This window comes from Nicotiana tabacum, chromosome 8 (assembly GCF_000715075.1).
Source record: "Nicotiana tabacum cultivar K326 chromosome 8, ASM71507v2, whole genome shotgun sequence".
Lineage (NCBI taxonomy): Eukaryota > Viridiplantae > Streptophyta > Magnoliopsida > Solanales > Solanaceae > Nicotiana > Nicotiana tabacum.
The window spans coordinates 182,695,825-182,720,311 of record NC_134087.1 but is presented as its reverse complement, the minus strand read 5'-3'; the positions used below and the strand labels follow the sequence as shown (position 1 = coordinate 182,720,311).

The 24,487-nt window shown below is 41.8% G+C and overlaps 1 long non-coding RNA gene across 1 annotated transcript; it reads left to right on the top strand.

Moving 5' to 3' along the window:
* Positions 1–822: 822 nt before the first annotated feature.
* LOC142162599 (uncharacterized) lies at positions 823–1,701 on the top strand. Its single transcript, XR_012693826.1, has 3 exons — positions 823–1,028; positions 1,255–1,354; positions 1,457–1,701. It is a non-coding gene; the product is annotated as an uncharacterized LOC142162599 (long non-coding RNA).
* The last annotated feature ends 22,786 nt before the right edge of the window (positions 1,702–24,487 follow it).

The following is a 24,487-nucleotide window of genomic DNA, read 5'->3' as shown; positions in this document are numbered from 1 at the left end:
TTTACTCACTGTTTCATCACTTGTTTGAAACTACTGAAAGATGTTTTAAAAAGAAAAAAAAGTTTTACTGAAACTGAGATTGTTTTACGAGACAATTAATTTCTATACTGTTTTGGAAATGTACTGTATTTGTTGTAGTGCTATGACGTGGAATTATTTATTTTCTTACTGCTCAGCTTTCATTTACTTTTATTGCTTACTGAGTTGACATACTCATATTACTCCCTGCACCTTGTGTGCAGATCCAAGAGTTGCGGGTCGCGATAGTGAGTGCTGATCGTTCTTCCAACAGGTCTTCGGAGTTGGCAAGGTAGCTACTTGGAGTTTGCAACCCTGCACTTCTCCTTCTTACCATACTTAGATTGTTCTTAGTATTTTATTTCCGGATTATGATAGCCTTTCTTGTACTTAAACAGATCTTGTAGTTGCTCGTGACTTGTGATATTCGATGTCGGGCTTGTGTTATTTTCTTCCGCATTGGTTATTTAGACTTATGTTATGAGATTTTGTTAATTAATAGCTTAAAATGACTTTTATAAAATACTGGTTGATTTGGAAATTGTGTCGGTTGGCATAGTTTCACGATAAGCGCCATCATGATCGGATCGATTTTAGGGTCGTGAGATGCATAAAGTATTAAATAAGACTACTTTCATGATTAGTGCGTTCAGCACTTGGACGTTGTCAATGGAATGTGGAGAAATACCAAATTTTGGTTTTATTCTTTGCTTTTTGACCGGAGATGTCCACTGTATTGACTCAAAGTCAAGGTCCAAGTGCGACACTACTGCAACGCACAATGAAATGGGTATTTTAGGATGAGTTTCTTCATCATAATTACAAACATATCACAAAAAACCTTTATAATTTCTATACTTAGACACATAATCCTGACAAGTAATCCATAAAAATGAAGAAGGTTGCTGCGTACTATTGTCTTCTTCTGATTTTTCTCATATTATCAATGGATGCGTGGTGTCTACAAAGCCAAGCCAGGATCTTGGAGTCGTCCCCTGTCAAATCCCAAGGTACTGTCCAATTAACCGTGTATGACCAACTTCTCTAAAAGTTTAAACTGTTAAAAAGAATAATTATTTTATTTTTAATTATGTTTTCAATAACCTTTATATCAACGAAGGCCAATGATATTCCCTTACTTCTTAAGTTTTGAATTTTATGAGCCCTTCGATTGTATCCCATGAGAAAATCTCTCTGATAAACATGTTGTCGATGATTCGTTTCCTGTATATGTAGAAGAAGATATGAATTATCTAGCCCGAGGTCGTAGTGACAGGGAGGCTCATCATTTCGAAGACTATTATCCTTCACCTAAAGCAAATACAAATAGTCATCAGTATGTTTTCTAACTTCTTAGAGATCCTTTACTTATTTGTTGATTCTTTTTTATTTAAGTCCTGAAAGAGTGCTAATAGTAAATTCCGTCACTTGCACACAGCGGCTGAAGTCCACCGCCGTACCGGCGCCAATGATTCTGAAATAGGAAAGCTCATGATTCGTGAAAGAAGCTAAGTCCTGGGCCATGCATATGAAATGAAGTTATTGAAAGGAACTTATAGATTGTTTGGATGGTTGTTATCCATTGTATTGTATTGTATTGTATTGTATTGTTATCCCGAAATGATGTTTGTTTTGATTGTTTATTTAAAATTGATTGTATCGTATTGATAAATTCATTGTTCCGGAACAACCAAACGCCCCATTTTATGAAACAACCGATTTGGTGTGGTGTCACGATCCGAATTTCTCACCCTCGGGAATCGTGATGGCGCCTACTAATGTGAGCTAGGCAAGCCAAACCTTTAATCTAATTACTTCATTAACCAATTATTTTTTTTTAACAAATGTAAGACGATAACGTGGTAACAGTAGAAATTTAAATTTAAGCGGAAGACAACAATAAGATTTATGAAAAATGCATCTATTACAAATACTTAAGCCTTAACCACCCAAAACCTGGTATCACAGTGTCGCAAACTATCTAAGAGATTACTACATACAAGGTCTAAAGAAAATGACAATACACTGTTTCTGAATAAAAGGAAAATGAAACAGGAAATAGGGATAAAGGAGACGCCAGGGCCTGCGGACGCCTGCAGGTCTACCTTGGATCTCCGCGTGGACTGAAGGTAACCTCCACACTACGGTCCGAAAGCTGCTCCAGGATCTGCACATAGTGCAGAGTGTAGTATCAGCACAACCGACCACATGTGCTGGTAAGTGTCTAGCTTAACCTCGGCGAAGTAGTGACGAGGCCAGGACCAGACTACCAAATAAACCTGTGCAGTTATATAATATATAGCGGAAAGTAAAGCAGAATAAACAAATAGAGATAGGAAGGGGAAAATGCTTCGGGGAAAACAGGTAAAACAGAATATCAAGAGAACTGTAAAGGAATCAAAATCCAACCACTAACAAGAATAAGGAAAACAAAGGCAGATTTCACTTTCTTTTCACATCTTGTTGCAGGCGTGCAACCCAATCCCATTTCCTGTATCTCGTGGCAGGCGTGTCACCCGCTCCCATTTCATTTATCTCGTGGTACGTGTACCACCTGCTCCCATTTCATTATATCTTATGGTAGGCGTACCACCCGCTCCCATTTCATTATATCTTGTGGTAGGCGTACCACCCGCTCCCATTTCATTATATCTTATGGTAGGCGTACCACCTGCTTCCATTTCATTATATCTTGTGGTAGGCGTACCACCTGCTCCCATTTACAAGACAACAATAATCACAGGGAATCCCGGCAAGGAAACAATAGTAATATAACAACTTTCCGGCAAGGGAACAATTATATTTCAACAACATCCCGGCAAGGGAACAATACTATCAAAACAAACATCCCGGCAGGGGAACAATAATATCGAATAAATATTCCGGCAAGGGAACAATGGTTGTCACACCTCCTTTTTGCGCGCCCAAGCCCCGAAGGATAAATGCGTGAGGGGAGTTTTTCCAATTTAAGTGACAATATTCGAAATGGGATTATTTATTTAATTCAGAGTCGCCACTTGTGAAAGGTTTGGCTTTTGGTGTCCCAAGTCACCGGTTTATCTTGAATCCCAAATCGAGGAAATTTTCGACTTTTCCAAATGAAGTCTGCGAACCAGAAATTCTAAGTAAGGAATTCTGTTGACCCGAGGGAAGGTGTTAGGCACCCTCGAATCCCGTGGTTCTAGCACGGTCGCTTAAATTGTTATAATGGCTAAATATCTGATTTAAATACATGTTATGACTTACGTGCTTTTATTAAGTTTAAACCGCTTTTATTATTATCATTTATTTTTATAGAATTGCAACGTCGTGAAAATGCATCTCGAACCACATCACAATCAATGCACCCGTAGTTGTTAACACATTTCGACTCCGTTGAGATTTGAATTTGGGTCACATCAATGTGCACCCGAATTTAAGAACATAATTTACTTAAACCGTGCCTGAAAGTCTAGCGCGTTATTATTTTTTGAGAAGGCCATGAGATTCACTAAATGGCCTAGCCCGAATTCTAAATATTATGATTAGTTGTTGAGGGCCCCGCAATTTGCATATTTTTTTTTATTTTGGCGAGGCTCGTCTCATTATTTTTAGAAGGGTATCCTACAGTGACTACATTTCTATTATTTTATTTCCAGAGATAGAAGAAAGAAAAATGTATGCTAATATATACTTTGGCCTAAACCCGACTCCTATCAATTTCTGATTAATTACTTATAAAGTGAGAAAACGTCATGCCTTACGAGAATGTTTTGGTCGAATAAAAAGATTACATATGAGATTGATGAAATGCAATACTTAATCCGAACATTTCTTAAGTTGAACTTACTAAACTTATTTGGACTAAGTTAAAGGATATACTGGCAAAGTAAAATGCTTATTTTGACAAGAAATCATGCATGAGCTAACGAAATACAACACTTAATTCCGAACATTTCTTGAGTTCAATTTAACTAAACTTATGTGGACTAGTCTTAACTAAAAAAAAGCTAAGTGAAACAGAAACAGTATTGTATGAGATCGAAGTATACATGCCCAGACTAACCAACAACTAACGAGCTAAAACACAAAAGGGTAAACTCAGTCGAGTATTAGTACATACTTTCGAACCGTTGAATAAAACTGATCAATTTTCACAGGCTTGTTAATGTACTATGAGTATTACAAAAATAACTGAACTTCTTCAACCTTTTTCATTTCATGCTTTCAAACTGATTCAATTACATCCATATGGGACTTGAAATGTGTACCTGGAAATGCTGAAAATGCAAAGGAGGAGAAGAAGAAGATGTGGAAATCAGCAGCAAAAGAAACAGGACTAGCAATAGCAGCAGGACAGGGCAGCAGCAAACAAAGCAAACAGCAGGACAGGCTCAAACACAGAAGCGCAACTATGGCCGATAGAAGGAAGCAGCTAAATGACAACAACACCCAGTGGAGTAGAATCAGAACTCCAGGCAAAACACACCAGTAGTAAACCAATGAAAGACACTCGACTAATAGACACGACTGGAATTGCTATCTCTTAACCTCCCTCTATCTGTGCAATCCTATCCCTTTTCAATCCCCTCAGTCTAGGTATCCCCCTCTGTCTGTATCTCTTTGGATGTATTTCAAACTCTCTCTCTCAAAACTCCTCACTGTGTCTGTATATTTTCCAGCTCCTAAGGTTCAATGTCTATTTTTTCCAATCTTTTTTTTTCTCTCAATCAGATGTCCTCCCCCTTTTATATGCCTTCCTTAACCCTTTTAACAGCCTGTTTTTTAGAGTATCCCAGTACCCTCCCATGTGCCTTTAACCTTTTTCAGTTCCACTTTAGTTAATTAGGTATAAAAACCCCATCATTCCCTGGCAGATTTAACTTTTCTATTTTATTTAACTAAAAGCAAGTATGGGCAGTAGGATATGTTGACAGCATATGCTGTCAAACTATTTTAAAATTAAACAAAGGACATTTATGCAGGCCACAGGCTGTGCACAAAGCACATGAGATGCACCAATGCACATGCTGTGCACGAATGCACATGCCTTCCAATTCAGAATTTAAACCAAACAAATCTTTTTACATTACTGATCAATTCAAACAACTATAAGTAAACAAAAACTGGTTCTTAATTGACTCAACAAATGCTTAGCAGAAGTAAATCGATTTGTTGTTGTTCGGACAGTTGAAATTAATTGACGACACATGTCGACTCGACTATATTAGCATTAACATACACAATCGTAGCCAAAAATCAAACATTTAAACATGGGACACATGACTCGACTTATACTGATTAAGCAGGACTATACTTTGAGGAATCAGTTAGTCAGTACAAATTTGGAATACAACCAATACACATGTCTTATCAGAATAGGAGGGGTTCAAACAGAACACAGTGGTTCAGGCAAAGTGGTCAATCAGAAGGTGGTAAAATTTAAAGACACAAATTGAAACAAAACATGACCAGATATTTAAAACAAATCACACGGACTAAAACAAATAAAGGAAAGAAAAAAAACTCACCTTAAAGCTTGCAAAGTTAAAAGCTTGAACTCGGATTTGGACAAACTTTTCTTAAGGCTGAATGGACTTTAATCGAAGTGTTTCTCAGATGAGAAACACTTTGATTAAAGTCCATTAGACCTTAATCTCTTCGGTTGAACCGGTATGAACCAGTGACGAAGGACACAAAACTTTCAAACTTAGATCTGGGATTCAGGCTTCCCTGGTCAGATTCGGACCAAACCAAGTATGGTTTGGTCACGAGGGGGGTCTGGGGAGTGTATGGTGTGAAGCTTGGGTTGATTGGTGTAGATTAGGTTCCGACTCGAATCTTCAAATGAAGATTCGAGCAGGTGGGGTAGGATTCGAAGGGTGTGGTTGGTAGATTTAGGTTCAGGATGACATGGGGGTTCTATGGTGTTCAGGTGGAGGTCACCGGCGTTCAGGCCGCCGGGTTTCTGGTGAAGGTGTGCAGGGGCGGCTAGGGTTTGAAGGGGATGGGTTTGGTGAAGACGAAGGCGGGGGTGTTGGCTAGGGGGGCAGGGTATGGTGAATGGTTTATATAGTTAGTGGGTGGGTGAACCTCGACCGTTAGATCAATCTAGATCTACGGTCTGGATCTGAAGGCTTAAATGGAACGGTGTCGTTTTGAGGGTTGAGGGTTGGGGTCAGTCCGGGTGAGACGGGTCGGGTTTATTGGTGGGTTATGGGGAATTGATCTTGGCCGTTGATCAATCTGAGATCAACGGCCCAGATCAGGCATGACTCAAACGACGTCGTTTGGACATCCTGGGCATCAGGTGGCCTGGACCGGGCATGCTTGGTTTGAACGTTGTTTGTTTGGGCCAATTTATTAAAATTGGCCCAATCCGGAATAATTGCTGATTTTTTCTTCTTTTTTTTTATTTTAAAAACAAAACTAAGCAAAAAATCAAAATTAAAAATTAAATACACACTCAATACAATTATTTGCACACACACTAAAATATTTCAAAACAGGTAAAATCAAACAAATCAAAATCACGGACAAAGGTGCCTGTTTATGCCTTTCTATTTAAACCAATGTTACGGTTCAAATTATGCATGACATGTACACTTTTTTTCAATTTTGTTTTAATAAAGTAGATAAATAAAATGGGCCAAAGTCACAAATAAATCAACAAAGTGCCGCACAGAAATCCAAAAATTGTACAGCAGGGCCAATTATTTTTTTTTTTTTGGAGCGAGTGTCGTGCGAAACAAAAATCACGTGCTCACAGCTGCCCCTCTTTGTTCGGAAACACGAAGAGTTTTCGTGCAAAGATAAAGTGAGCGTGTATGAGCGATTTTTGCCTATGGACTACTCCGTATGAAGCATGTTTCTGAAAGATTTGACCGAATCTTGCTTCAAAGATTTCCTACATATCCTGGGCTAAACAGGAATCAGGTCAATGTAGTTCGGGAAGTTTTGGTAGCTGGGACTACCATGGGATGGCAATGCTTGCTGCTACTGCTGTTGCTGTTGTCACTGCTACGTCACTGACCGCCTTATTACAACCAAACGAAAATTGGAAACTGAACTAACTACTTATATGCATGTCAACTGCTAGTTACAAGATTCCTATCTATGATTCTTTTACGACTTGATCTTGGGTCTTAGCTGCTCCTGCTTGTAGACTCCGATCTGAATCTTGATGCTTGCGAGTTGCGGCGACTTGTTCAACCTCTGGGATACTGAGTGAGACACGATTGGCAGGGTTTAGGACCTTAGTCAAACGTTGGAGTCGATCTGCTCTCCATTCACTCTGATATCTCTGGATGTCTTCTCTTCTTTTTTGATTTTGAGTTGAGACTCATCTCGTGGGTCATTTCGGTCCGTGTAGCTCGAGGTTAGACCTGCGGGAAAAAACAAACAAACGAACGAAATTTTCTGCCCCAGTTTCACTAGGAAAATTCGTTAATTATTCACCAGGAAGTTCATAAAATTGATGAAAGAGGATATGCATGCTCAGTTTAGGGCTGGAGCCCTAACACCGGCTAGCTGGGGAGAGGTTCGGTTTGGGGTTTAAAACCCTAACGCCGATCAAAGGAAGAACTCAGTTTAGGGTTTAAAACCCTAATGTCGATTGCATGGAAAAACTCAGTTTAGGGTTTAAAACCCTAATGTTGGCTGGAAGAAAAAGTTCAGTTTAGGGTTTAAAACCCTAATGCTGACTAAAAGGAAAAGTTCAGTTTAGGGTTTAAAACCCTAATGCTGACTAAAAGGAAAAGTTCAGTTTAGGGTTTAAAACCCTAATGCTGACTAAAAGGAAAATTCAGTTTAGGGTTTAAAACCCTAATGCTGATTGCATGAAAAAGCTCAGTTTAGAGTATAAAACTCTAATGTTGGCTGAAAGGAAAAGTTCAGTTTAGGGTTTAAAACCCTAATGCTGATTGCATGAAAAAGCTCAGTTTAGAGTTTAAAACTCTAATGCTGGCTGAAAGGAAAAGTTCAGTTTAGGGTTTAAAACCCTAATGCTGATTGCATGAAAAAGCTCAGTTTAGAGTTTAAAACTCTAATGCTGGCTGAAAGGAAAATTCAGTTTAGGGTTTAAAACCCTAATGCTGATTGCATGAAAAAGCTCAGTTTAGAGTTTAAAACTCTAATGCTGGCTGAAAGGAAAATTCAGTTTAGGGTTTAAAACCCTAATGCTGACTGCATGGAAAAGCTCAGTTTAGAGTTTAAAACTCTAATGCTGGCTGAAAGGAAAAGTTCAGTTTAGGGTTTAAAACCCTAATGCTGACTGCATGGAAAAGCTCAGTTTAGAGTTTAAAACTCTAATGCTGGCTGAAAGGCAAAGTTCAGTTTAGGGTTTTAAAACCCTAATGCTGACTGCATGGAAAAGCTCAGTTTAGAGTTTAAAACTCTAATGCTGGCTGAAAGGAAAAGTTCAGTTTAGGGTTTAAAACCCTAATGCTGATTGCATGGAAAAGCTCAGTTTAGAGTTTAAAACTCTAATGCTGGCTGAAAGGAAAATTCAGTTTAGGGTTTAAAACCCTAATGCTGATTGCATGAAAAAGCTCAGTTTAGAGTTTAAAACTCTAATGCTGGCTGAAAGGAAAATTCAGTTTAGGGTTTAAAACCCTAATGCTGACTGCATGGAAAAGCTCAGTTTAGAGTTTAAAACTCTAATGCTGGCTGAAAGGAAAAGTTCAGTTTAGGGTTTAAAACCCTAATGCTGACTGCATGGAAAAGCTCAGTCTAGAGTTTAAAACTCTAATGCTGGCTGAAAGGCAAAGTTCAGTTTAGGGTTTTAAAACCCTAATGCTGACTGCATGGAAAAGCTCAGTTTAGAGTTTAAAACTCTAATGCTGGCTGAAAGGAAAAGTTCAGTTTAGGGTTTAAAACCCTAATGCTGATTGCATGAAAAAGCTCAGTTTAGAGTTTAAAACTCTAATGCTGGCTGAAAGGAAAAAGTTCAGTTTAGGGTTTAAAACCCTGATGCTGATTGCATGGAAAAGCTAGTTTAGAGTTTAAAACTCTAATGCTGATTGGCTAGGGATAAAGCTCGAGAATACTACACGATCTATTTTTTGAGTTTTCTTGTTTTAATAGAAGATACAAGGGAGTTTTGCGGGAACTTACCTTTTGAGTGAAGTCCTTATTGCCAAAATGTTTCTTGTACCCGTGTACCTTCTTCTTTGGGCGACACTTGCTTCTTGCACGGTTGTCTTGGATTAACACCTGTTTCAATTTCTCAGACAAAGAACAATTGTTAGTTCGAAAATAACGGTGGGTTTGGTGACCTTGATCGTTCCCAATTGCTTCGTTGCGTCTTTACTTCTGTTGCGAAGTCCCGCCATTGATTCAAATTGAACGGCGAAACCTTTAGACTGCTCAGGCTTGTATTTCCGGATTCTGTGATGATTTGCCTCGTAAGGCCCCTTTTTCTTTTCTTTTTGTCCCGTTTTGATTGAAGGCTCCCAACGGGGATTTTATTGGAGGTGTTCTGTGGGAACTTGTACAAGAGGAAGCTATGTGGGGGAAATATTTACAAAGTGGATTCTTTGTGCGGATTCTGTACAATGGGGTATGCTGGGTTTTGGTTTCAAAACGGGTTTCCCAGGGTTTGTTGGGGTAAGCTTGTTGGGGAATATTTACAAAAGAACTCGCTGGGGATGTGCTGATGAAATTCCAACAGGGATTTTTTTTTTTTTTTTTTGCTTGAGATACTTTGTGGGAGATTGTACAAAAAGAGAGACTCTGTGGGGTTTTGTACAGGGGGAGACTCTGTGGGGATTTGTCTGAAGGTGGACTTGCTGGGGAAGATTTCAAGATTTCTCTCTTTTTCCTCTACTCCGGGACGTCATGATTCATCATGCTTGGGTAATCATATCAACGAGATGAGGTGCTTTCCTTCATGAGACGGGATTCCGTGCAAACAAACCTGCCACCTGCTCTTTCCGGCGTGTCCTGAACTCGGGGTTAAAATGCAAAAGGGATTCGAAAAGAAACAAAGAAAGGGAAAACAAATCAGAAAAGGAATACCCTTTTCGGGACGAGAAAGACTTATCTGAGGAAGATAACGCTGGCTTTAAATGACATGACATGCTCTTTGGATTGGACGTCCGACCTTCCAAGAACTTGCGTTTTCCTGAACCAGAAACAGATCTGTGATTCCAAAACCGGTGGAACTTTGCCGAGACCTTCTTGGGGTGGCGTCATTCCTTTTCGGCCAACAGCGCCCTTTGCGGGTTTTCGCTGGCTGACCTCTCTCATTTCTCTTCCTGTCATCGCCTGATAGCACTCTTTGCGAGTTTTTACTAAACAAGCTCTCTCATTTTGGTTTCTCTACTCCCGTCGCCTCGTGGTGCCCGAAGGTTTTCACCGCCGAGACTCTCTCATTTTATCTCTCTCAATTCAGAGTGTTGCTGGTCTCCATTTGTGACGCTTATTGGTTTCCCACCATATTCGGTAATTGATTTGAAGGTTTGTGCTTGGTAAAGAGAGGTAGATGATACTAACTTCTAAACTGCTCGACGTGCCCCGGTTTCAATTTCAGGGTGAATGGGATTTTATTGTTGGTGTGACTGAACCTCAGGGAGAGGCTGCCTACGTATCCTTTCGGAATCAAGTCAAACGTAGTTCAGGCCTCAATCAAATTTTGTTTTTTTTTTTGTTTCTCTTTTTTTTTCTTTTCGTAGAGAGGATTGGGTAGTGTTTGGGAGTAGTGGGGGATAAAACCTTCGCCATTCTCAAATGTGTCAGGACTGCTTGGAGTATGATCTAGACGTAGTATCTCTTGACTGCATCTGCATTCACCGCTGTGTCAGGGTCATTTCCTTCGATATCACCTAAATACAATGCTCCTCTTGGCAATATTTTCCTTACGATGTATGGGCCTTTCCAATTTGGGGCAAACTTTCCTTTTGCTTCTTCATGATGCGGCAGAATACACCTCAGTACCAGCTGACCTACTTCGAAATTCCGGGGTCGGACTTTCTTGTTGTAAGCATAGGCCATCCTTCGTTGGTATAACTGTCCGTGACAAACTGCGGCCATCCGCTTTTCATCAATCAACGTCAATTGCTCTAACCGAGTCTTAACCCACTCGCTGTCCTCGATTTCTACTTCGACAATGATTCGAAGCGAAGGAATTTCTACCTCTGCCGGTATTACAGCCTCGGTCCCATAAACCAAAAGATAAGGAGTCGCTCCCACCGATGTGCGTACCGTAGTGAGGTACCCCAATAATACAAAAGGTAACTGCTCATGCCACTGTCGGGAACTTTGTATTGTCTTCCTCAAAATCTTCTTGATGTTTTTATTTGCAGCTTCCACAGCACCATTGGCTTTTGGCCGATAAGGAGTGGAATTCCTGTGTGTTATCTTGAATTGCTCGCACACATCTCCCATCAAGTGACTGTTCAAGTTTGCCGCATTATCTGTAATGATAGTCGCAGGAATACCGAAGCGACAGATAAGATTTGAGTGTACAAAATCCACTACAGCTTTCTTGGTGACCGACTTGAGAGTGACAGCCTCTACCCATTTCGTAAAGTAGTCTATGGCAACTAGTATAAACATGTGTCCGTTTGATGCCTTTGGTTCAATTGGTCCAATGACGTCCATGCCCCAGGCGACAAATGGCCATGGTGCGGACATGTGATGCAGTTCCGTGGGAGGTGCATGAATCAAATTACCGTGCACCTGACACTGATGACACTTCCGAACGAAACTAAAGCAATCCTTTTCCATGGTCATCCAGTAATAACCTGCTCGGAGGATTTTCTTCGCTAAGACATACCCGTTCATGTGAGGTCCGCACACACCTGCGTGTACTTCGTGCATGATCTTTCTCGCTTCCTCGATATCGACACATCTTAAGAGATTGAGGTCCGGAGTCCTCTTATATAACAATTCACCGGTCAAAAAGAAACCACTTGCATGTCGCCTAATGGTCCTCTTTTGATCTCCAGTAGCGTGCTCGGGGTATTCTTGCGTCTTCAGGAACCTCTTGATGTCATGGTACCAAGGCTGCGTATTTGATCCCGCCTCGATTACACTGCAGTAACTGTGTCTTTCCTTGATTTGGATTTCCAAAGGATCGACGTGGGCGTTGCCCGGGTAGGGTAGCATAGAAGCCAGCGTAGCAAGTGCATCTGCCAGTTCATTGTGACACCTCGGAATATACCTGAACTCTATTGAGGTAAAGCGCTTGCTGAGGTCCTCTACATGTTGTCGGTATGGGATAAGCTTGACATCCCGAGTTTCCCACTCGCCTTGAACTTGCCGGATGATCAGGTCAGAATCTCCCATAATCAGTAAGTCTTTGACATCCTGATCGATTGCCATATGTATGCCCATAATGCAGGCTTTATATTCAGCTGTATTATTTGTGCAGAAGAAACGAAGTCTAGCTGTGGCGGGATAATGCTGACCGGCAGGTGAGATCAAAATTGCCCCAATCCCTATACCCTTGGCGTTCACGGCTCCGTCAAAGAACATCTTCCAAACATGAGCTTCCTCCGAGATCACTTCTACGGTGTTTACCTCTTCATCTGGAAAGTAGGTATCTAATGGCTGGTATTCCTCATCAACCGGGTTTTCGGCCAAATGATCTGCTAACGCCTGGGCTTTCATTGCCGTGCGAGTGACATAAACTATGTCGAATTCCGTAAGCAAGATTTGCCATTTAGCCAGTCTCCCAGTAGGCATTGGTTTCTGAAATATATATTTCAAGGGATCCAACCTGCTTATGAGGAATGTAGTGTGGGCTTGGAGATAATGCCTCAGCTTTTGAGCAACCCATGTGAGAGCGCAGCATGTCTTTTCCAACAGAGTGTATTTGGCCTCGTAGCTGGTGAATTTCTTGCTCAGGTAGTAGATCGCCTGCTCCCTTTTCCCGGTTACGTCGTGTTGCCCGAGGACGCAGCCAAAAGAGTTCTCCAAGACTGTCAGATACAAGAAAAGTGGCCTCCCTGGTTCTGGAGGGACCAAGACTGGGGGATTCGAAAGGTACTCTTTGACTTTATCAAAGGCTTCTTGACACTCCGTTGTCCACTTAATCGCCGCATCTTTTCTTAACAACTTGAATATGGGCTCACACGTGCTTGTCAGCTGGGCAATAAATCGACTGATGTAGTTCAGCCTGCCCAAAAGACTCATCACGTCTTTCTTCGTTCTCGGGGGAGGTAGATCTTTGATAGATTTTATCTTAGTCGGATCTAGCTCGATACCTCTCCTGCTTACGATGAAACCCAAAAGTTTACCCGACGGAACTCCGAAAGCGCATTTGGCTGGATTTAGCTTCAAGTCATACTTCCTTAGCCTCTCGAAGAATTTCCTCAAGTCTTGGATGTGATTATCCTGCGTCCTGGACTTGACTATTACATCGTCCACGTACACCTCTATTTCCTGATGCATCATGTCATGGAAAATGGCGGTCATGGCCCTCATGTAAGTAGCCCCAGCATTCTTTAGACCAAATGGCATGACCCGATAACAGTAGGTGCCCCAAGGCGTGGTGAAAGCGGTTTTCTCGGCGTCCTCTTCATCCATCAGTACCTGATGATACCCAGCATAACAATCTACAAAAGACTGTATCTCGTGTTTGGCACAATTATCAATGAGGATGTGGATGTTGGGCAGCGGGAAATTATCTTTGGGACTTGCTCTGTTCAGATCTCGGTAATCTACACATACCCGAGTTTTCCCGTCCTTTTTCGGTACTGGAACCACATTCGCCAACCATGTTGTATATTGGACTACCCGGATCACTCCTGTTTTCAGTTGCTTGGTGATCTCCTCTTTAATTTTGTCACTGACCTCGGTTTTGAACTTTCGTTGCTTTTGTTGAACCGGAGGACAATCAGGATGAATCGGCAATTTGTGAACCACTAGATCGACACCTAGTCCCGGCATGTCATCATATGACCAAGCAAACACGTCTTTGAATTCGAAAAGAAGTTGAATTATCGCCTCTCTCGTTTTCTTGTCCGTGTGAATGCTTATCTTGGTCTCCCGAATTTCTTCTGGGGTTCCTAAATTTACCGGTTCAGTGTCATTTAGATTCGGCTTAGGTTTATTCTCAAAATATTCCAACTCTCGGTTTATCTCCCTAAAAGCCCCTTCCGCATCGTATTCTGGTTCTGGGTTCATTAATTCGCAGTTAAATAGCTCATTGTGGTCTGGGCGTGAAGTCCGCAAGCATGTCATATTTAAAGCCGCATTATTAGGACTGAAAAGGAAGATGAAAGGAAAACTAATAAAAATCAGAACAGAGAAAGAATAGGAAAGCAATGATGATTTTTTGTATATTTTCTTTGGAAAATTGGAAGACAACAACGTCTACAACTAGGAATTCAGAACAACAATTGAAAAGAAGAAAACGTTCAAGTTATGTCCCGGAGATAACTTGTGATACAGGAAAGGTGGCAGGACAGGTCTACCCGGACTTCCGTCTAGTTGGGAATGGCGTGATCTCCCAGTTTTGGAGCTTGGCGTTTGGCCCCATGTACATCATCTCAGCAGTGCTCGTGCCTTCGCCTGGTTGAACCATGTGGACCTCGTAGAGCATTTCTCTCATCGCCCCACATATTTCCTCGATTTCCGCAGCTGTGAAGACCTCATCATCTTCTTCTTCAGCGTACCTTGGCCTGACAAAAGTCGCATGTAAATCCGGCAGTGGTTGAGGCAACTTCCAGCCCTCATTTCTCCTTTTCTTTGCCCATTTTTCGTCTGCTGGAGTAGGTTTGAAACCTAGTCCAAAAGGTTTCTTGATGACTGGTAAAGTAATGGGTTCCGTCATTCCCTGAAGGGTTCGTCCAAGCCCCTTCCCTGGCCTAAATCCGTGTCGGATCATCTCTTTGGCCACCATAACCGAAGCGTTAGACAAGAAAGGCTGGGGGCAAGGTACTCCCTCTTCGTGCTGCTCTGCCAATACCACCTCGAAAGCTTGATAGACCGTATGCTCGCTCCCTTCTCTTGGTTCAAGATACGGGATAGATGGGTCCCGATAAATGGCATGTTCGTCTTCCCCATGGACCACGATCTCTTGGTCTTCATACTCGAACTTCACCATCTGGTGAAGAGTAGAAGGCACGGCTCCTGCCGCATGGATCCAAGGCCTGCCAAGGAGGAAATTGTAAGATGTGTCCATGTCGATCACTTGGAAAGTGACTCGAAATTCGACTGGTCCTATGACCAGCAGCAGGTCTATTTCTCCCATGGTGTCTCTCTTGATACCATCGAAAGCTCTTACGCAGACATTGTTGGGTCGGATTCTTCCGGTCCCAATTTCCATTCTCTGTAGCGTGGAGAGCGGGCAAATGTCAACGCCTGAGCCTCCATCCAACATTACCCGCTTGACATAGTAGTCCTCGCATTTGACTGTTAAATGCAAAGCCTTGTTGTGTGCTGCTCCTTCCGGGGGTAGATCTTTCTTGCTGAAGGAGATTTGGTTGACGGCGAAGAATCTTTCTGTCATCCGCTCTAATTGTTCAACCGAGGTTTCAACCGGCACATATGCCTCATTCAGGGTCTTTAGTAAGATCTTTTGATGCTCGGCCGACCTTGTCAATAATGATAGCATGGACACCTGCTCAGGGTGCTTGCGCAGCTGATCTATCACTTCGTAATCCGGCATCTTCATTTGTTGGAAGAACACTTCCGCCTCTTCAACACTCACAGGCTTCTTTGGAGGAAAGCGCCTTTGTGTGGCGTTGTTCAGTTCTTGGGTATTTGAGTACCCTCTAATGAAAGTATTTTCTGGAAGTTCTCCCACGACCTCTTTTCCTTTGTACATCACCAAGGTCTTTTTATAATTCCACGGCATTGTGGTCGGGTTGGTCATTGGCTTTTGTGGCACGCGTCCGATAACCACTGGCTCATTCAGCCGAGGTGGTTGAATCGTCCCCCGGACCACATAGGCCCCTTTTGGCACGTACATAGGTTTTGTCTTTTTGATCCCGGATTTCTGCGTCTTCTCAGCTTGACCTCGCGGTACGTAAAGAACTCCGCCCTTTGCTGGTACCACTTTCTTTTCCACCTTCTTTTCAGACTTGCTCTCTGCGACCTTGGCCTCCTCCCCTTTTTCTGATTTTTGGTCTATTTCAGGCCTCTTCCCCGTGTCGACAATGGCAATTATGGCTTTCAAAGCAGGGTCGAACTCTTTGTCTTCACAAATCATGCCGATCAACGGCCCATTATTGTGAGCGGGCAATGGATTGTTTGTTACATTCGGGATCTCCTCGTCCCTTAGCACTATTTTCCCCTGCTCTATCAAATTTTCGACCACTCTTTTCAATGACCAGCAGTCGTTTGTATCATGTCCCTCGGCCCCTGAATGATAGGCGCATCTGACTCCGGCTTTGTAAGAAGGAGATGTCGGGTTTTGCCTTGTTTGAGGGATGGGTTGCAAGAAACCCAACTGGACCAACTTTGGGAACAAAGTTGAGTATGGCTCACCGATGGGCGTGAAAGTCCGCCGTCGAGGTAGCTCTTGGGGGCGGTAGTTATTCTGCGGGGGTTGTGGGTTATAGTGGTTGCGGTAGTGAGGCTGATTTCTGGGAGGTGGAGCTGGGCCTCGGTTGGCTTGTTGTGGTGGATGGTTATAAGGTTGGGCATTCATGACTATATAAGGTTGATGAGCATATACCGAATTTGAATGGGGGTAATAGTGTTGTGGGGCTCTTCCCGGAAAATGAGGCCTGGGATGACGATACTCCCTTGCTTCAGAGGCTGCCATAGTCGTTTCTTCTTTCTTCTTCCCCCTTGTTGTTCCTCCAGACCCACTTTGGACGGCCTGGGAGGTTGCCCTTATGGCTGCTTGACTCAAAATCCTTCCCGTTTTCAAACCGTTCTCCACCATCTCTCCAATCTTGATCGCTTCCGCGAATGGCTTACCCATGGCCGACATCATGTTCTGGAAATAGTCAGACTCTTGAGCCTGGAGAAAGGTAGTGACCATTTCCACTTCATCCATGGGAGGCTTCACTCTCGATGCCTGTTCACGCCACTTAATAGCATACTCTCTAAAGCTTTCTGAAGGCTTCTTCTTCAAATTTGAAAGAGAGTTTCGGTCTGGCGCAATGTCGATGTTATACTGGAATTGTTTTACAAAATCTCTGGCGAGATCATCCCATATATGCCATCGGGACATTTCCTGATCCATATACCATTCCGAGGCTATCCCTACTAAACTTTCCCCAAAGTATGCCATTAGCAGTTCTTCTTTTCCGCCGGCTCCCCGCAATTGGTTGCAGTATTTCTTAAGATGTGCAATGGGGTCACCGTGCCCATCGTACTTCTCAAACTTGGGGGTCTTGAAACCCGTTGGCAGGTGTATGTGAGGAAACATGCATAGGTCGACGTAAGAGACGCTCTTTTGCCCGCTCAATCCTTGCATGTTTTTCAGACTTTGCTCAAGGCTTCTCATCCTTTTGGCCATCTCATTTTGTTCTACAACTCTGGGGTCCTGATCCTGCCCTGGTACGAGCTCGCATTGAGGTGGTAGAGGATTAGTACTGGTAGCGAACCTATTTGGTTCCATTGAGAACGACGGTGCTTGGAATGTAAAAGAGGATAAGTCAAGGCTTGGCTTGTATGTGGCAGGCTGTGCCGTAGCTGGGCAAGGCGATGCAGTAAAGATGTTCATGCTTGCATCATTGGCCGACATTCGGGGATGAGGCTCAGAAGGTGATCCTGCAGAGAAGGCGGAGGTGGCTGGGTACCCAAATGGGGTGGCAGGGTAATTTATGGGAACATTAGAAGTCCCACTTGACCTGGAGAATAGTTCAGGGAACCCGGGGACGACACTTGGCGGCTCTTTCCCATTGTTCCAGTCATCCAACATTTCCAACATGCGGAGCCGTAGGATCCTATTTTCCTCCGCAGTTGCGGATTCAGGTGTGAGGACGGCTGAGATTGATCTCTCCTCGGAGACGGGGACTGTTTGTAATGGAATTTCCGAAGACATTTCCACACTTCCTTTTGACCTGGTGAAGTAAGTGTGAGTACTGCTTCTGGTCCTAACAATAGGTAGTTGAACACCTCTCCTTGACCTCGTGAAGTATGAGTGCGAGGCCAGACTTTCACCAAACCAACCGTCTTTTCAAAAACCCTGGAAAAAAAATGCTCAATGACAAACGCACGGTTAATTCTGCAGCAAATAATAGATAGTTAATCTCACGTTGGGCATGATGCACCTATACAGTTAAGTGGATTACTATATGTTTGCTACGAGAGCATGCGTCATTCCGGCATTTTTTCTCTTATTAGTTTTTCCCCCTTTTTTTTTTCTTTTCTTTTCTCTTTTTCCTCTTATTAGTTTTTCCCCTTTTTTCTTCTTTTTTTTTGTTTTTTTGTTTTTTTTTAATTTGTAGTAAAAGAAATGCGACCGGATCCGATGAGGATTGCCTACGTATCACGATGCCTACGTGAATCAGATCATTACGTAGTTCGAAAAACACAAATGGACGTAAAAGAAACAACCTCTTCATTGTTGAAATGTTCTATTACAAGCTACATTCTGCAAAAGAAAAAGCAAACTTGGAAAATGAACCTAGACTCAAAATAGACTGAAAATCACCTTGATGAAAAAACAGGCAGAAGATGCTAAAATACAGATTTGACCTATGAATGCATTATGGTTTTAAAAGTTGGTCTCCGCGGGGCATCGTTCGGCCTCGCCGCGGTCCTAGGCGTGAGATCCCTCTCGAGTTGCTCCAGCTCGTGCATAGTCTGCTTGACATAACCCATTACTGCCGAGAGGACGGTAGCGCTGGACATGTTCTCACATCGTAAACATCGTCTGGTGATGGCATGGGCAATGGCATTGATCCTATCTCTGGTTTGCTTCTTCTCTATGAGTAGGTGCCTTATCTGATCACTGCTCGTCTTGAATACCTGTGAGTCCTGTATGTGCTGATCCCTCAACTGCCGCACTTCTTCCTTCATTTGGGCCAACAAGTCGTAACAGTATCTACTCTCCATTTGGAAATCCCTGGCCTGCTTAACTGCTTTAAACTCAAGTGCAGCCATTTCCCTTTTTATTTTGGAAACAACCTTCTCGTGATCACGTTTCAATTGGTTCAAACATCGGCGATGCTTATCTACTCTTGTTTCCTACCGTGCCTTGAATTCTGTCATGACCTTTTCGGATTCTGCTAACCTGTCTCGCCATTCCGTGATCTCTCTTTTCAAACCCTTTATCAACCGCTGGTCTGACTGACTTCTGGGTTGCTCATCAAGAGACAGTCTCAATTTTTGGACTTGGGCCTTAAGTTCTTCATTCTCTTGGATCAACCTATTCTTTTCGCTTCGATCCGCCGCGATTTGTACGCTGTTATCGAATTTCAAACTATCTATTTGTAGCTTCAAATTGCCAATCTCTGCTCGATAACCCTTCTCTTTTGCTAACCAGTTCCATTGCCCTTGGGATGATTCTACGAAATCTTTGAGATGCGGCCTCTTAGCCGGTCTTTCGTAAGACAGGCTACCTTTAAACCAAGCGTGATATCCTGGGGCGACTTCCCCTTTTGCCGTGTCGATCACACAAGTGTTTGCTGTCAGATGTTGGCATTCACTCCAGATTTGGCGAACTTCTTCTTCAGGGAAATGACCGTGCGGACTGATTTCGAGCACTTGGGTACTCAAATCTTCATTTTTCGGTACCACTTGGTACCTCCCAAGCTGCCTCAAAACCCGATACGGTGCATAGGGTTGGATACTTTTCAGTCCCATCAACAGAAAGTGAGGCCGGGTTGCCGGCATGTATATGATTTCCTCGATAGGTGACCATCCGAGCGTCCATTGGATTTGGCTGGCAGTGAGAGTTCGGAGAAATGAGGTCCATGATGTGACTCCCTCAGGTAAATTGAGCCCTTTGATTCTCGTGTAGAATTCTCCAATACAAGTTTTCTCTGGCGAACCATAACCCACAAGTGAGGAACGATGACATAAATGATCGGTCATCCATACTTGCAACAGTAGGTTACATCCTTCGAAGAAGTCACCCCTGGCTCGATAAACAGTGAGAGCCTGGAAAATGTCAGCCATAATCATAGGCGCCAGAGTACTTTTATCTTGGGTAAGCAAAGTACTGACAACCCCAGTTATTCTTAGATCGATGTTGTCGTCCTTCCTTGGGAACACTATAAGACCTAAGAAAGCCGTCATGAAAGCCAATTGCCTGTGTTCGTCCCATTTTTGCCGGTTGCCTTTACTACATAGCTTGAAATCCGGCTTATTGAACCCACCCTCATGACCGTATCTAGCATACATGAGATGGAGACTGCAAAAACCTTTGGCAAGATCTGGATGGTGAAATGTTCGGGGTATTTTCAGAAAGTCCAAAAATCGGTGTATCGTGACGGCTCTAGGTGCAATCAAGTACTTGAACCTTAACGGAGCTTCATCACCCCCAATGTATCCCGCTATTTCCTCCAGCGTCGGGGTGAGTTCGAAGTCTGAAAAATGGAATACATTGTGCGCCGAGTCCCAGTAAGTGACCAATGATCTGATAATATCACCCCGAGGCTGAATGTCTAGTAAATCCGGGAGATTTTTTAGATATTTCCTCACTTTGCCTTGCCCTTCTTTGCCTAAGTCGTTCCACCATAATCGCAACTCAAAAGGGATCTTGGTCATTATTGAAAACGATTCATTTTGTATCGTGCTCATCCTGCACATTTATTTAAGGCGCTAAACTTTATTAGACCCAAAAAAAAAATTAAAATTATCTAGATTTTTTTTGAAAACAGGAGGTTGGACCCGCCGAGGGTTGCCTACGTATCTCACCCCGTGCGAGAATCAAACCGGCGTAGTTCGGTCATATCGCGAATAGAAAAAATCAAATAAACCTAGTAATCAAGAATAAGCATTTTTATTGTTTTTGGAGAAAGATAAATACTAAAAATATATTTATTTATTTTTTTTGTTTTTTTTTGCAATATTTGGACTATTAGTCCGAATTTATAAAAGGGTATTACAAAAGAAACAACACATTTTTTGAATTATGAGTTTTCCATTTTTTTTATTTTTTTGAAATAAATACCCTCTTTTTTTCTTAAAAGAAAAGAAACAATTTTTATATGTTTTTTTTTAATCAGACTAAAAGGCAACTTTTGGTTTTATTCTTTTTTTTTTTTAGAAAAATTCCGACGAGGTTTCGACACTATTTGGACATTGGTTTTATTTTTCCAAAATAAGTAATTATCTCCCTACGCTGCTATTTTCCTTTTTTTTTAGAAACCGATCAACATGCGGAACCGAAGCAAATAAATGCGCAAAACAAATAAGATGCAGCAGGGTGGCCTTTTCATTTCTGGTCGCTTGTCCTAGACGGACCCAACCCCTGTGTTGAGCCCCCTAAGTCAAATGCAACATGATGCAAATAAGCGTTCCTACTAGGGATCCGGCATGAAGTCGAGTTATACTAGGTTTAAACCTTGGTATTTGTTCTAGACTGTGTACCCGAGCGGACAACTCGAGTCGAGGAGGGGCAACTTACCGGGAACCAAAAGGCCGTCCGGCTTCGTAACTTATCCGTCCTCTTTCTTATTTCGGGTATTGACACTAACAGAATAGGGAGTCTCGACCAGCGAGCTTCTCCCCGGAGGTGAAGAGAGAAGGGTTTCGGCACAGTTTATATACAGTTCAGATAATATCAAAGCGGTAAAAGACAACATTTAACACGTTATGCAAAAATATGTAATAAAGATCAGATAATAAAGCCAAATATAACAATTATTCTAAGCTCGAATTCTTGAACCCTGAACCAGTGGTTCTGGGTTTTGATTCCCCAGCAGAGTCGCCAGAGCTGTCACACCTCCTTTTTGCGCGCCCAAGCCCCGAAGGATAAATGCGCGAGGGGAGTTTTTCCAATTTAAGTGACAATATTCGAAATGGGATTATTTATTTAATTCAGAGTCGCCACTTGTGAAAGGTTTGGCTTTTGGTGTCCCAAGTCACCGGTTTATCTTGAATCCCAAATCGAGGAAATTTTCGACTTTTCCAAATGAAGTCTGCGAACCAGAAATTCTAAGTAAGGAATTCTGTTGACCCGAGGGAAGGTGTTAGGCACCCTCGAATCCCGTGGTTCTAGCACGGTCGCTTAAATTGTTATAATGGCTAAATATCTGATTTAAATACATGTTATGACTTACGTGCTTTTATTAAGTTTAAACCGCTTTTATTATTATCATTTATTTTTATAGAATTGCAACGTCGTGAAAATGCATCTCGAACCACATCACAATCAATGCACCCGTAGTTGTTAACACATTTCGACTCCGTTGAGATTTGAATTTGGGTCACATCAATGTGCACCCGAATTTAAGAACATAATTTACTTAAACCGTGCCTGAAAGTCTAGCGCGTTATTATTTTTTGAGAAGGCCATGAGATTCACTAAATGGCCTAGCCCGAATTCTAAATATTATGATTAGTTGTTGAGGGCCCCGCAATTTGCATATTTTTTTTTATTTTGGCGAGGCTCGTCTCATTATTTTTAGAAGGGTATCCTACAGTGACTACATTTCTATTATTTTATTTCCAGAGATAGAAGAAAGAAAAATGTATGCTAATATATACTTTGGCCTAAACCCGACTCCTATCAATTTCTGATTAATTACTTATAAAGTGAGAAAACGTCATGCCTTACGAGAATGTTTTGGTCGAATAAAAAGATTACATATGAGATTGATGAAATGCAATACTTAATCCGAACATTTCTTAAGTTGAACTTACTAAACTTATTTGGACTAAGTTAAAGGATATACTGGCAAAGTAAAATGCTTATTTTGACAAGAAATCATGCATGAGCTAACGAAATACAACACTTAATTCCGAACATTTCTTGAGTTGAATTTAACTAAACTTATGTGGACTAGTCTTAACTAAAAAAAAGCTAAGTGAAACAGAAACAGTATTGTATGAGATCGAAGTGTACATGCCCAGACTAACCAACAACTAACGAGCTAAAACACAAAAGGGTAAACTCAGTCGAGTATTAGTACATACTTTCGAACCGTTGAATAAAACTGATCAATTTTCACAGGCTTGTTAATGTACTATGAGTATTACAAAAATAACTGAACTTCTTCAACCTTTTTCATTTTATGCTTTCAAACTGATTCAATTACATCCATATGGGACTTGAAATGTGTACCTGGAAATGCTGAAAATGCAAAGGAGGAGAAGAAGAAGATGTGGAAATCAGCAGCAAAAGAAACAGGACTAGCAATAGCAGCAGGACAGGGCAGCAGCAAACAAAGCAAACAGCAGGACAGGCTCAAACACAGAAGCGCAACTATGGCCGATAGAAGGAAGCAGCTAAATGACAACAACACCCAGTGGAGTAGAATCAGAACTCCAGGCAAAACACACCAGTAGTAAACCAATGAAAGACACTCGACTAATAGACACGACTGGAATTGCTATCTCTTAACCTCCCTCTATCTGTGCAATCCTATCCCTTTTCAATCCCCTCAGTCTAGGTATCCCTCTCTGTCTGTATCTCTTTGGATGTATTTCAAACTCTCTCTCTCAAAACTCCTCACTGTGTCTGTATATTTTCCAGCTCCTAAGGTTCAATGTCTATTTTTTCCAATCTTTTTTTTTCTCTCAATCAGATGTCCTCCCCCTTTTATATGCCTTCCTTAACCCTTTTAACAGCCTGTTTTTTAGAGTATCCCAGTACCCTCCCATGTGCCTTTAACCTTTTTCAGTTCCACTTTAGTTAATTAGGTATAAAAACCCCATCATTCCCTGGCAGATTTAACTTTTCTATTTTATTTAACTAAAAGCAAGTATGGGCAGTAGGATATGTTGACAGCATATGCTGTCAAACCATTTTAAAATTAAACAAAGGACCTTTATGCAGGCCACAGGCTGTGCACAAAGCACATGAGATGCACCAATGCACATGCTGTGCACGAATGCACATGCCTTCCAATTCAGAATTTAAACCAAACAAATCTTTTTACATTACTGATCAATTCAAACAACTATAAGTAAACAAAAACTGGTTCTTAATTGACTCAACAAATGCTTAGCAGAAGTAAATCGATTTGTTGTTGTTCGGACAGTTGAAATTAATTGACGACACATGTCGACTCGACTATATTAGCATTAACATACACAATCGTAGCCAAAAATCAAACATTTAAACATGGGACACATGACTCGACTTATACTGATTAAGCAGGACTATACTTTGAGGAATCAGTTAGTCAGTACAAATTTGAAATACAACCAATACACATGTCTTATCAGAATAGGAGGGGTTCAAACAGAACACAGTGGTTCAGGCAAAGTGGTCAATCAAAAGGTGGTAAAATTTAAAGACACAAATTGAAACAAAACATGACCAGATATTTAAAACAAATCACACGGACTAAAACAAATAAAGGAAAGAAAACAAACTCACCTTAAAGCTTGCAAAGTTAAAAGCTTGAACTCGGATTTGGACAAACTTTTCTTAAGGCTGAATGGACTTTAATCGAAGTGTTTCTCAGAT